Genomic DNA, 13,189 nt, shown 5'->3' on the forward strand with positions numbered 1-13,189 from the left:
CTCTTAGTCCAAATAATTTGTCATTAAAGCTTTGTATTCTTGGCTGAGCAGCATCATCAACACAGAATACCAAAGGAATATTCTCAGAATGGTTTGTAGAACTCTGCTTTGCAACATTCACAGAAAATGCTAAGAGAATTAAGACTGAAAATATTATATCCAGCTTTTTTAAATAACACTATATATTGAAACACCACAATAATTTAAAGCTTCATTCAGAACAATTTCCAAATTGTATGCTGCTAGTTGTTACCATAGTGTCAGCTTATGACTTTACCAGCTAAATAGCTCTCAAACGATGCAAAAATTGAGAATAACTTAATATTCATCACTATAAACTTAACATTCATTATTATAATTATCAACATACCATTAATAAATCAACACTGAAAAGCTGCAACGAAGAAGGCCTAGACATAGGAGGAAAAAAGAGGATACAAAGTACTAGAAGTCAGGCAAGGCATAAGAGAAGAAGTATAATGTGAAAATAAGAGCTATAATGAAAAGTTATGCAGGGACTTATCAAGAATTTATATTTAACATGGAATGCAAGGTGAAATTATTTAATAAATGCTTGTTAGGATCCATTAATTTTGCTCGATGGAACTTGAAAGAACCAAAAATAAGTAGGATAAAGAACATGAGAAATAAATAGGTTTCCAGCAATTATTTCATTTCCTGGACAATAGAGAATAGAGCTGACTTGCAAAAATACATATGCTGTTTTAAAGAAAACAAAACTCAAATTTGAAAGCAATACAGGAAACCTTTTTACTTCTTTTCCTCTCTGTGCTAAAATTCAAATATAAATGTACAAAAAGTTGGGGTTTATTTAAGATTTTTTTTTATTTTAAGATGGTATTTCACTGGATTATTGTAATCAACAACACGAAAGCATCATTTCCCCAAGTTTTATGTTGGCAGTGTCTTTCAGTAAAATCCACAGCAAATAAATATGCATATTTCATGTCACAAATAAATCACACTTTATGGAAAGATAACACAGTCACTATGGAATGAATTGCCTTTTTCCCCCTGAAATCCTGAGATTTACACGGCAGGGCCTGAAATAATCATTTGCCACAACCATACCTGGAAACAAACCATTTTCCACAGCACAGGTCAGAAAAGCATTCCTCTGCAGAAGGCTTGAAATGGTGATCTGGATCTCCCAGACAGGGATGGAATTTGGACTGTCACCAGCAACACGAGACTTATTCCTGCCAAGGCCACAGCTGGAGCAGAGGGCTGAAATTCACAAAAGAAAACACATATTGGCTGCAGCAGCCGCTGGAAATTGTGATGTTTGTGACTCAGCACAGCACTCCAATCCTCAAAATACACTTGGCACTGTAAGGAGATCAACACACCAAGCAAACCTTCGTCATCCCTCTAATGGTTTTCACCACGAATTCTAAATATTAATCATGCAAGTGTATGCTAACAAAGAAAAAAAAAACCCTTTTTGAGGAAAAAACAAGTTGATTTTAAAGTCTTCAGATGTCATCTCAAATCTGTGTCCATCTTTACTGTAAATAACTGGTTTAGATCATATCCCCATTTTTTAATCAGAATGTATACTTGATAGTGAAACATGCCAACCAAATGCTATGTTTCAATAAATTTCTCTCTCAGCAAAATGTTAATGCAAAATTTAACCAAAATTCAATTAATTTATACTTAAACCAAACAGTATCATTGTTGAGATACTTCATACAACACTAACATGAGATTTATTTAGCAATTTTGGAGTCCATCAAATCCTATTTCTAGGAAGTAGTATTTACAGTTATAACAGTTTATGCTGCTTAGTTGAGTTTGCTTGTTTGTTTTAAAGTTCCTTATGTACAAACATAACTCTGGGGTAATTTGAACATAGTTGACCAAAGAAAACATTAACTTAGTATTTTCACTTGAAGTTATTTTTAAATTAGAGAATGGAAGTACAAATTCTTACAGCTAATACAACTGGTACATTTTTGTTTAGTTTAGTAACAACCAGATACAATTATAAACTTTATATATTAATATTTCCACATTCTTGAAGTTATGCTGCAATAGGAGTTTCCCCATATAACTGAGAAAAAAAAAACCTACTGAGATGTTATTTAATGCTGAGCTTGCCTTAATGTGTTATACAGGCATTTAGAGATGGTGAAGATATCCAAGTGAGAAAATGGAAACAGTCCTCCTATTTGGCTTGCATTTACAAAACTCTATTTTATTATTCCATTAATAATGGAATATTTTCCATTAATAAAAATAATAATAATTCATAATATTTTTTCTGTATGTCTTTAATATGATCAGACCAGGCATCTGAAAGGAAAATTCCATTACAGATGGACTACAGGAAGTTCTTCAGCCTTTCGCCTTTTTTGTGTTGAGCTCTCAGAACCCCAACAGAGCTCTTGTCCCAAAAACTTTTGCTGTGTTCTTCCAAATTATTAAGTACTGCATTTAGACTGTTGCTTCTTAATTCAGCATCAGTTTTTTGGGGATGGTTTTTGACTAAGTAAAATGAGCTTATGAGAAAAATATCTGTAGAAGAAAATACTGAAATACTGAAAATACTTTCCATTTGAAAGACTGTGAATGAGATCTACCACAAATATTAAAGAACTTATCACTGGGATTCGTTTTTGAAAATAATTCATATAGCTGCATACAAATACCAAAATGATAACAGAGAAAAACCAGGAATACAGCCCCTGAAAGAAACACTGCTCCTCTCCTGTTGGAGACAATGGCTTTTATAGATAATAAAAGATAACAACTGTGACATTGTGTTGCACATGATATGGAAGAAAAATAAAATAAAATATTCCCTTCATGAAGAGAATAAATACTTATCTCTTCCTCCCATGTTAAACGTGTCCTTAGGTCTTCCTGCACTGTTTTTGTTACTTTTCCTCAAACTGAGGGGTGGGGAAAGGAATGCAAAGGGGGAATTTTGTTGATTTCCATCATCCCTATGCACCAAAAACATGTTTATGGACTCTTATCTTTGATTTATAAATCAAATTTCAGTTTCTATGGTCTCAGTTGCTCCCAAGAAGCTTCGTGTGTTAGCTCTCCTTAGGGCAGCTGTATTTTCAGAGCTTCTTGCTCTGGACATCTCCCCATTTTCTGAATTATTCCATCACATTCACATCAACCATCCAAGCAGTAATAAAGCTCCATTGTTCTGCCTGTTGCAGAAGCATTCCTGATCAAGAAATCAATTAAATGTATACTTACCCTGTAGCTTTTTGCTATCAATGATGCTATTCACAAGCTGTGTACACAATGAGCTGCTTCACTGAACCCTGCTCGCCATCAAAAAAAGATTAACCCCCCCCCAAAATGCCTGCTACAAGTGACAAGTTTCAAAACTAATTTTTTTTAATGAGAACTGTCTCCTTAAAGGAACATTTACATCACCTCGTGGTTTTCTTACATTAAGGACATAAACTGCTGTCACACTCTCACTTGTGCAGGAAGAGTCATTTAATAAATAAAGAAATAAAGCTGCTTGTGTGGGTCAAAAATCTGTCTTAAGAACATAATTCTGAACATCTATCTCTCAACTGTCCAATTCCTTAAAATATCTATCCAATATCTGTCCAATTCCTTAAAAAATCTCTCTCTCCTATGTCCAATTTCTTAAAATAACATCTTGACCTGTTTTTCAGTTATAAATATTCCTAGAACTACAAAATGGTATCAGATTTTTAATAAATTAAATAAACACAAGAAAATACATTTCTGCTGTATTTAGTTCAAATAAAAAGGATGGCTTTTTGATCACATAAAACCCCACAAATGCTACAAAGGCATATAAAGCCCGTCACAATACTTCCTTAATATTTTTCTGGCATTTTTTAAAGATTAGGTGTGGGTTTTTAAAAATATTTATTGTTATTATAAACAATAATATATTGTTTTATATATTTTTAAATGTATAAATTTATTTTATAAACAAAATTTCTTCTTTTTCTGTTAAAAAAAAAAACTAAACTAGCAAACACCATCAAAGTCAAGGGATGATATTCCTGGAAATAGCAACAGCTCTAAAATTAGAATTTAATGAAATCTGAAATACTTAAAAGGACTTCAGTCTCTTCTAATTTTGTTTTTCATAATTGTGTTGCACAAAATAAGCTGGTATAAGAGATTAAGGGGAGGGGAAGAATCAGAGACTCTTTGGCTGACTGGATGCGTTACATTAATTTCTTAATATGTGAAGGAGTGGATTGCCCCTCTAACAGCAAGGGGAAATTAGTTCCTTTATTTCTTCATTAGGACTGTGGGAGGGAAATTAATTTTCTACTCTGGTTTTCAAAATTAATTGAATATATCTTTATTAAAGTGATAAATATGTACACATAGTTTTTGGTTGAAAGAATTCTCTAAATTAATCCTAAACAGACGTTTTCGTAGCAGTTTGGTAGCACGTGGTCATTTTATATTGTTTCACTTTCTGATGTCGTAAAAAACCCTGAAAAAACCAGATCACCCTGTGTGTAATAAAGATATTTATAGAAGAAAATCATCTGAAAGAGTCTTTTATTATAAAGAGTAATTTTATAATCTTCCTGGCTTCCTACTCTGTATCATTTTTGTTCCTATGTTCTTGCGGGTTTCATCGTGCACTTCAGTGTCTATTCTTTCCAACATATAGATGTATTCATAAAAAAAGGTTTAGATTGCTTTTACAGGAAACCAGAGTTTTTAAAAGCATCACCCACCTAGCTTGAAGTTGAGGCAAAGTGCCTTGAGATGCCTTCCTGTGCGTGTTGGTTCTTGAAGGAATTTACAGAGTTTCCAAAATTTGCTCACTTTACTTCCTACACCTGCAATTTTTATATCTGTTTGTATTGTAAGTGTATTTCTTGGGGTGTGCTTACACCATGGCATCATAATTTTCTTTTATATAATTTTCTTTTATTTTCTTTTTGCACAAAAGAGTATAAATAAAAGAAATCAACCTCAAAGTGACCTTATGCCAGTAGTACTGTTACTTAGCCTTCCCTTGCATAATTGATATAATCATTTTTGGAACATCTTTCTTATACAAAAAAGTAAACCATAAGCTTTTTTCTAGAGAACTTGGACAGTTCAGCTTTGGGAAAAAAAAACAAATTACTGATGACAATGGGAATTCCACCACAGCAGAATCTAAGAGCTTATAAAGGAAAGTCAAATTTGCCCTGCCTTTAAAACCATCACATCCTTCATGTACTTGTGGCCTAGAGGCTGAAAAGAGCAAGAAAATTCCTAACAGAATCCTAAAACTTAATTATTCTTGCGTGCCCTAAAAGCATTTAACAGAGAACAGGATTTCTCATCCCTTGTTCAATGACAATTAAAAGTGTGTCCTACTGCATGGGGCCTCTGTCTCCCTACACAAATAAATAAACATGCCCAAAACTCTGTCAACACACAGGTTATTTAAATTTCATTTTTTATTTTCAAACTCAAACTGTCAACTTTTCAACTTCTACCATCTTTTACATGATTTACTGTATTATTCTTTTCTTAGAGAAGAATCTAAGAAACAAATCAGAAGATTTTCATTTCTGAAATTGAACTGTAGTCACTACAAACCCAAACTCTTGGTATGAAAAGAAAAAGCAGGATACAGTAAATAATTAAACAATGTGGGGAAATTCAGCTGATGTCCTCACTAGAAGTTAACAGGAAGCACTTGTTTGTTTAGTAAAACAAACAACATCTTAATTATGGACACAGAGTATAGGGATTAAATATGCAAGATTTATGTTGAACAAAAGCAAGACTGTCACAAAAACATTCACACACCATGATTCAACCTTCCTGTTTAACCCATTCCACTGGAATAGCTCAGCTCTTTGACAACTGCCAATCACAAACTTGCAAAATGCACCTGGGAAAAAGAGGCAGAACAAGTGATTCACTTGTTTATGCAATTTACTGCTTGATCACTAGCTTGTTAAGGAAAAATACTGAGAGCATCGTCATTAATAGGTTAATATTAATTGACAAAATAAAATACATCTTTGTCCAGAGAAACAATGTAATATTAATGCATAGAGATGAAAAGCATTTCAATTCTAGCTCCTTTTTAGGGGAGCATGATCAAACCCAACAAAAGGAAGTCTGGATAAAAATTAAATAGCAGACAAAATCTGAAATACCTGAGGAAATGAGACAATGGTGAAATAATCAAAGAAAGCATCACCAAAACCCCTGTTCCTTAGAGAAGAAAAGATTCCGGTGTGTGAGCCACACCACAATTAAGATGGCCCCTTCTTTCATGGAAACTCCTTCCAATGTGAAAGATTGGAGCCTCTCCCAATTATTTGTTGCTGTTTTAATTGCCTCATGTATTTATGGGGGAGGCTGTTGAAGGCCCTGCCATCCTCCATGTCACACAAATCCCTTCTGCAACAGGCACAGCAAAACCCACCATATTAAATCTCTTGTTCCAAGACATCTTTTTAAATTTAAAAAAAAAAAAAAAATTGCTCTCCAAGATCCAGAAGCAAGGAAATTCCAGAAGACTTTTCATGTTCAACTCTGCAATCTCCAGACAAAAAGAAAAAAAAGAAAATTAAATAAAGGATTTTATAGAAATCATCCTCAAACCATCCTGAGCCAGGGCTCAGGAACCTTCTCTAACACACACCAATAGCTTTGTATGAATGTGACAACATGAATAACACAGATTATGTTCCCAGGAACATAAGCATTAGAGCTTGGCATCCACTGTGAAACTGTGAAATATTTTGCCTTTGATAGAAATGCCAAGAAATGTACAAACACCTGAGATGCAGTCACTAAAACTTAACTAAATTCTAAAACTAGCTAAATTTTGCTGGAAACAAGGAGGGAGGCATAAAGCAAAGAGAGACAGACTTTGTACCACTACTCCTTGCTGGAACACTCTCCACAGGGAGACTGCTGAACTAAATTTTCTGCGTATTTCCTTAGGCAGAGAAGCTATTTAGACAGCTTTTCATCACTGATCTTAATAACATTTTTCAGAAAAACTTCTGTCTAGTCTACAAGTGTTTTTAGAACCAGATTTTACAACACAGCAAAGAATGACTTCATCCTCAACAGAGCTGGCTTTGCCTCACATGTGTGGAATTCTCTCATTTGGACTAAAACCACCAAAACTTTTGTTTGATTATTTCTTCAAAATCAGTAATATTCACTTTACTCTTTACGTGGGTGTAATGTCCTTGGTCATTTTCCAGAAACTGTAATCAATACAAATCAATATAAAAAAAACAGTGCAATATGCAGGAAAAAGTACATGAAAAACAGTAAAAATGTGATCTATTATCAACCCTAATAACCATTCTATGTGCTTAGATAAAAGCACCTCTCTGTTAAAGTTGTCTTCTATGCACCACTGCAAATGTGTAATCTTGAAAATTCAACTTATCTAACAAAAACTTTAAAATCCCTCTTTCACTGTAAGTCCTCAAGCAACTCTCCCACAATCACAACCAAATCCATACCAAACAGAAACTTCCTGTATCACAGCAACAAACACAAAGTTTACAAATAGATCCCCACAGCGAACACAGTAAGTGCCAAGCGTGATGAAAACATCAATATCTTCTGCATTAGTGCCCATCAGAAGCTGCACTGCTGCTGCAGCTGAGCAGGATTAAAACACACCCAAAGCTGCCAATATGCTGCTACATCACTTCACCTGCAAACAACACACAAGCTCCATTTTGTTAGGAAATGAAACGTTTCCAAGACACAGCTTTGTCTACCCTGCTTTGATAACAGATCCTCAGCAGGGACATTCCAAATTTTAAATGAAAATGCTGCAGGAGAAAGCTGAGAGGCCACCACGCAGCTCCCTCTGCTGAGAGCCAGGAAAGGAAACTTGTGAAATCCAAGATCTCAGCTCTACAGAGAAATGGGTTATTGAGACAAATCAGGGAACACAACGGAAACAGCTAAGGAGCTAAATAAAAATCCCAGAGCTGAGAAAATCGAGATCAAGAGGAAACATGAGGGCTTGGGCTCTGCTGGCAGCCAGTTTCACAGGAGCAGGGGATGGTGGGGCTAGCAGGGGTCAGTCACCGAGTGCCTCCCACCCCTGGCAGTGACACTGCTGCCAGCTTTGCAAATCTCCATGGACAGAGACCCCAAAGCCTCTCTGGGCACCCTGTGCCAGGGCCCAGTTGTGGAGTCTTAATTTCTTTTTGCCAGGGTCAGGATGGAATGTGTGAGATGGTATTTCTTATTGGGACTCAGATATTAATGAGTTCTTATTCTACAGCCTCACAAACTGTGAGTTCTACAGAATTTTACTCTAACAAACTAAAAATGTACCTGTATCTCTCTCTCTAAAAGACCTTTAAGGATAAACTGTCCAATTAAGAAATGACACCTAAATTATTTTTACTTTTAACCCAATAACCAACCACCCGTGGCCCACAATGTGGACTTTTTTATCCAATTACACAAAACCACCCAAACCCAGGGAGGAGAAAGTGAAGAAGGACCAGCCTCCACCCCAAAACTCCATCTTGCTTTATATACATTACTGTATTCTAAACCCTTAAACTCTGAAGTTTTCCCCCCTGTGATATCACACACTTCTATTCAAACTGCACACCTATTACAGTGACCTTAGACGGTCACTGTGGTGAGAGAAGGACGAGAATCTTGTTTCTTGATCAGAAGGCTTGATTTATTTATATATGATATATAATACATTATAACTATACTAAAAAGAATAAGAAGAGAAGTTGCAGAGAGCTGCTAAGCTAAGAATAGAATAGAAGGAATGAATAACAAAGTTCTGTGTCTAGGGAATCTGTCTTTGAGCTGCTCTTGTGATTGGCCTTTAATAGTATACATAGAAGATGAGCCAATCACAGAGACACCTGCTACATTTCACAACAACCGACAACAACTGCTTACATTCTTCTTCTGGGGCTCTGCCTCCCAGAAGATAGACAAATGTGAAAGAAAAGATTTCTATGAAAAAATGTCTGCGACACACACCCACAGTCCCAGTTCTGTCATTCCCTTTTGGACGCTTTCTCCACAGCCTCAGGTGAAATGCAGTGTTCTCTTGGGGGTCAGTGCCTGTCAGCACAGAAACTCTCAGCAACCAGAGTTCCAACATCCAGTGAAAAAAAAGGAAAAAAAAGAGCTTGCTTACCTTCAAAAGGAGCCTCCTGTGTTTCAGTTTGTACCAGCGGCCTCTGGTCCTGTCACTGGGCAGAGAGCCTGGCTCCAGCTCCTTCATCTCCTCCCCTCATCCATGAGGCCAAGAGTTTTTGTCCCTGCCCAGTGACCTTAAATACCAAACCCAACTGGGCTCCTTTCACCAATCAAAAAGTAGCTCACCAAAACACAACAGAACTGTACCAAGAAAAGGCAGAAGCAGACTTTCATCCTGCTGATACCAGGTGATTTTTTTTTTTTTAACCCTGTACTTGGATTTACCCTATATTTGTATGCTCCCATATATTTGGGAGCGCGTAGTTCCCAAGGAACCTTATGGTGACAGTTCTCCAGAAACCATTTTGTGGGATGCTCACATCAGGACATCTATGTAGAAGTCTCACAACCTAATAGTCTTTCTCATGGGCAAAAAAAAAAAAAAAAGAAGTTTGGTCTTATTAAACTTGCTGCGTCTAAAAAACTTTTGAGCAAGTGACCATTTTTAATGGCAGAATTGCAATCCTGTTAGAGGAGCAGCATTCTCAGCGCCTGCAGTGGGAGCTGCCAGCACTGGGCCCATTACTGAAATCAGAGTGAGGATTTGTGTCCCCTTCAGCACTGGTGATATTTCTATTCCCTCTCAAATAAATACAAAGGTTTTTCTGTCCCCCTGTAAGCATTTCTAATTGAAAAACTTTGCCATAAAGGTTAGAATATTATGCCAGGAGCCAACTTTATTATTTGAATGTATAATTACTTTTGTTATTTATGTGTTATTACGAGTGTTTATGATTATTTCTGACCAATACAAATTATCTCACAACCTAGTGGATAATAAACAAATACTGAAATTATGTGCATGCTTTCCTATCCTAAAATATTTTTCAAAAACCATGCCTGAAACTTAGGTTTCATTCTGAAACTTAATAACTAACATTGACATGAACCTGCCCCTAAAATACTATAAATTTTACTACTAAAACCCTACTTTTTGCCATGGTTGTTGCTTTTTCCCCTACACTGCCATAGGATATTTGTGCCAGAATTTTACTTTTTCAATTGGAAAATCACTAGCAGTCTTCTGCAGGAGAAAAGCAACAACTTCAGCAGAAGTTAATCAGCTAAATTCAATTTTTAATCGTAAAGAAGCTCATGATGAACACTTAAAAGGATTCTATCATGTCTTGTGGGGATGAAGCAATAGCTAAAAATGAAATTATTTGTGTATCTGAATTTGAGGCATATTTAAAAATACTACTATAACATCATTAAAAAAGTAATGCTGGTTCCAATAAAGATTTACTTGATGATAGATTTGTCAAAGATCATATATATATATAAAACTTATTATATATTTTATTAGATATACTCATATCTCATATACTACTTATTATATCTTTTATTATATATGCTATATATAATAAACTACATATAGTTTATAACTGTTTTATATATTATATACAGGATATATTATATATAATATATAGAATAAATTATATATCTTTTACTATATATAACAAGTTAATATATAATAACTTATTGTGTATAAGTTTTTATATATATATATACTTAGTCTATCTTTTATTAGATCAACCAATTGAACTGAAAAACCAGGCATTTCTACAGGAAGTTGTAAAGGACACCAGGGAGTACCCAAAAAAGAAGTTTTTTCAGATATGCCCTGATCTAGGAAAACCCTTCCCTCCTGCATGTACTGTTGGAATGGGATACCAAATTTCTCCAAGATACTGATATGGTTCACTTGATTCTTGACATGCTTATTCCTAAATATGACAGTCAAAGCCCTTTGATGTTAACTGTAGAAAATATATAGTTAAAATCTGTTACATTCAATTAGCTCTAGAAAAAAGTCATTACTCCCAAATCAAGCTGCCCAGACAGACATTTAGTTAACAAAAATAAGAACTTAAAGTATTTTTGCGTAAAGGACAAATCTATACTGTGCGATTCAGGATATCAAATAATAAACCACTGGAAAGAACAGATCAGATACACACAATTCCACATATCCTTGATAAGAGGATTTGTGATTCTTAATTACACATTTAGATTTTTTCATTATCAGATCAACTGATAAAAACTGCATGAGAAACTGAACAGTAAGAAACTTATTACTTGAATTATGATAGGACCTATTTACATCCAAAGTCCTCTTCATCAAAAAAGAGTAAAGCATATTATTCTTTGCTATGCTGAAATGAATACCTGAGTAGTAAAAATGAATACACCACTATTTATTTGCAGCAAAATAATCAGAATATTCAAAATCAAATGATCAGTGCATCAACATAGATTGGTACCATCTTCCTTTTGTGAGGGATACACAGTCCTGGTTCAATTCAACAGCACCATATTTAATTTCTCCAACAATATTTTACCAACCAAGCGAAGTTCTAAAATACAGGTAAGTAAATGTAGTACCTAGTATGGCAAATATTTTAGAAATATTAATTGTATATTTACCCAATGTTAAAAGCAAGTGATGTAAATCAATTTCCTATTTTTCCACCTCTCCAAATATTTTTAATTATGTATCTATTATACTGTATACTAGTATTTATCTGAAAATGTTGATGAAAGTAATATCTTCATTGATGGCTCCATCCTTCTGAGCATCTTCGTTACACAGCTTGCTAATCAAAGCTATTTTACCTGAAAAAATACTTCACAAATAGCAAGTTATATGCATAAGGTACTTACTGCTCTGCCATGCTAAAAACTGCATATACACACGGGAAATATTCTATTTAACCTCAGCACTGCTTTTTACTTGTCATTTCCTTTTCTATGATCTCACAGCAAACCAGAGCTCAGGCACGCTTCTAGCCATTACCTACTGCATAAGTTCTCACACATCCATTGACCTGCACAGCCAACCCTGAGTGAGGATTCACTGCCAAAATCACAGAGCTGGAAACTCAGTCTGAGCTCAGATGGACACACAGGAGAAAGTTACAATCTCTGCCAAGGCAAAAGACTGCACTGTCTTGTTTAACCAATGTGAACTGTCCTGTTTAACCAATGTATAACAACTTCTTTCTTTTTTTTTTTTTTTTGTACATCTCAGTAATAAATAAGCTATACTGGTTTTCAAAAACCTCCACAAGCACCCATGCACACACAGGCAGAAGACACATTTGTTTTGCTAGAAGCTGCACAGTCAGGAGCGTTTGGGTAACCACTGGTGAGTGTTAAAGCTCTGAGGGCCTCTCCCAGCAGAGTTCTGCTGCTGCAATCGCTCCTCCACCTTCAGAGCAGGGGTGAGAGCCAGCAGAGAGGTTGCATGGGGCTGATCCATCAGTCTCAGTCTTTAACACCTGGAGCCTTCTCCTCTGATAGGGGCAGGGCCAGGGGAAGGATTCACATCCACTCCCTGCAAGGCATACATGAGCAATTCCAAAAATCTCATCCCCCCTCTATTAACAGTGATAGACAAAGCTGCCAGAACACAATGGAGATTACCTGCTACTTGTACAGCAGAGTTTCCTCACACAAAGCTGTTGTTGCCACACAAAACAAGTTCCCACATTGGCATGCAGGTGTTTTACTTCCACTCAAATGCACCACAGAGCCCTTGTACATTCATGCCCTTGTACTGGAGCTGTCAGCAGCTATTTCACAGCTGGCTCCACCCTCTGAGACACTCAGGTAGGAACTCAGCATGAGGGTTGAGCAAAGGGACACGGGATCAAGCTGTAAGGCCCTTTACAGAATAATGCTACTTTCTCCTGCCTTCCAACAAGTAGCAGCCAAGTATTCTTATCTCCTTGGTATTATCTAGATAATAAACAATCTATACTGTTTTCTTCTAAAATATTCTTATCTTAGTTCTCCACTGTGTTATAAGCACCTACACAATCAGAATATAGAATTTTCTGTTGAGAGTTCCACCAGCTAAAAAGCATTAGAGTCATCCCAGCTTCTAAGTTACATGTTCGTCAAGTACCTCTGAACGGCAGCGTGTTGATGTCATAAAGTAAATATTTAACTACAGTCATCATTC

The 13,189-nt window shown here is 35.7% G+C and overlaps 1 protein-coding gene across 1 annotated transcript in view; it reads right to left on the bottom strand.

Moving 5' to 3' along the window:
- The window catches only part of CCDC73 (coiled-coil domain containing 73), a 77,032-nt gene that overhangs the window by 61,630 nt on the left and 2,213 nt on the right, over positions 1 to 13,189 (bottom strand). The window contains exon 2 of the mRNA XM_026795856.2: positions 1,093 to 1,248. The gene's annotated coding sequence lies outside the window, so the exon portion shown is untranslated. The remainder of the gene's footprint in view (positions 1 to 1,092; positions 1,249 to 13,189) is intronic.

Source organism: Zonotrichia albicollis, chromosome 6, assembly GCF_047830755.1.
Source record: "Zonotrichia albicollis isolate bZonAlb1 chromosome 6, bZonAlb1.hap1, whole genome shotgun sequence".
NCBI lineage: Eukaryota > Metazoa > Chordata > Aves > Passeriformes > Passerellidae > Zonotrichia > Zonotrichia albicollis.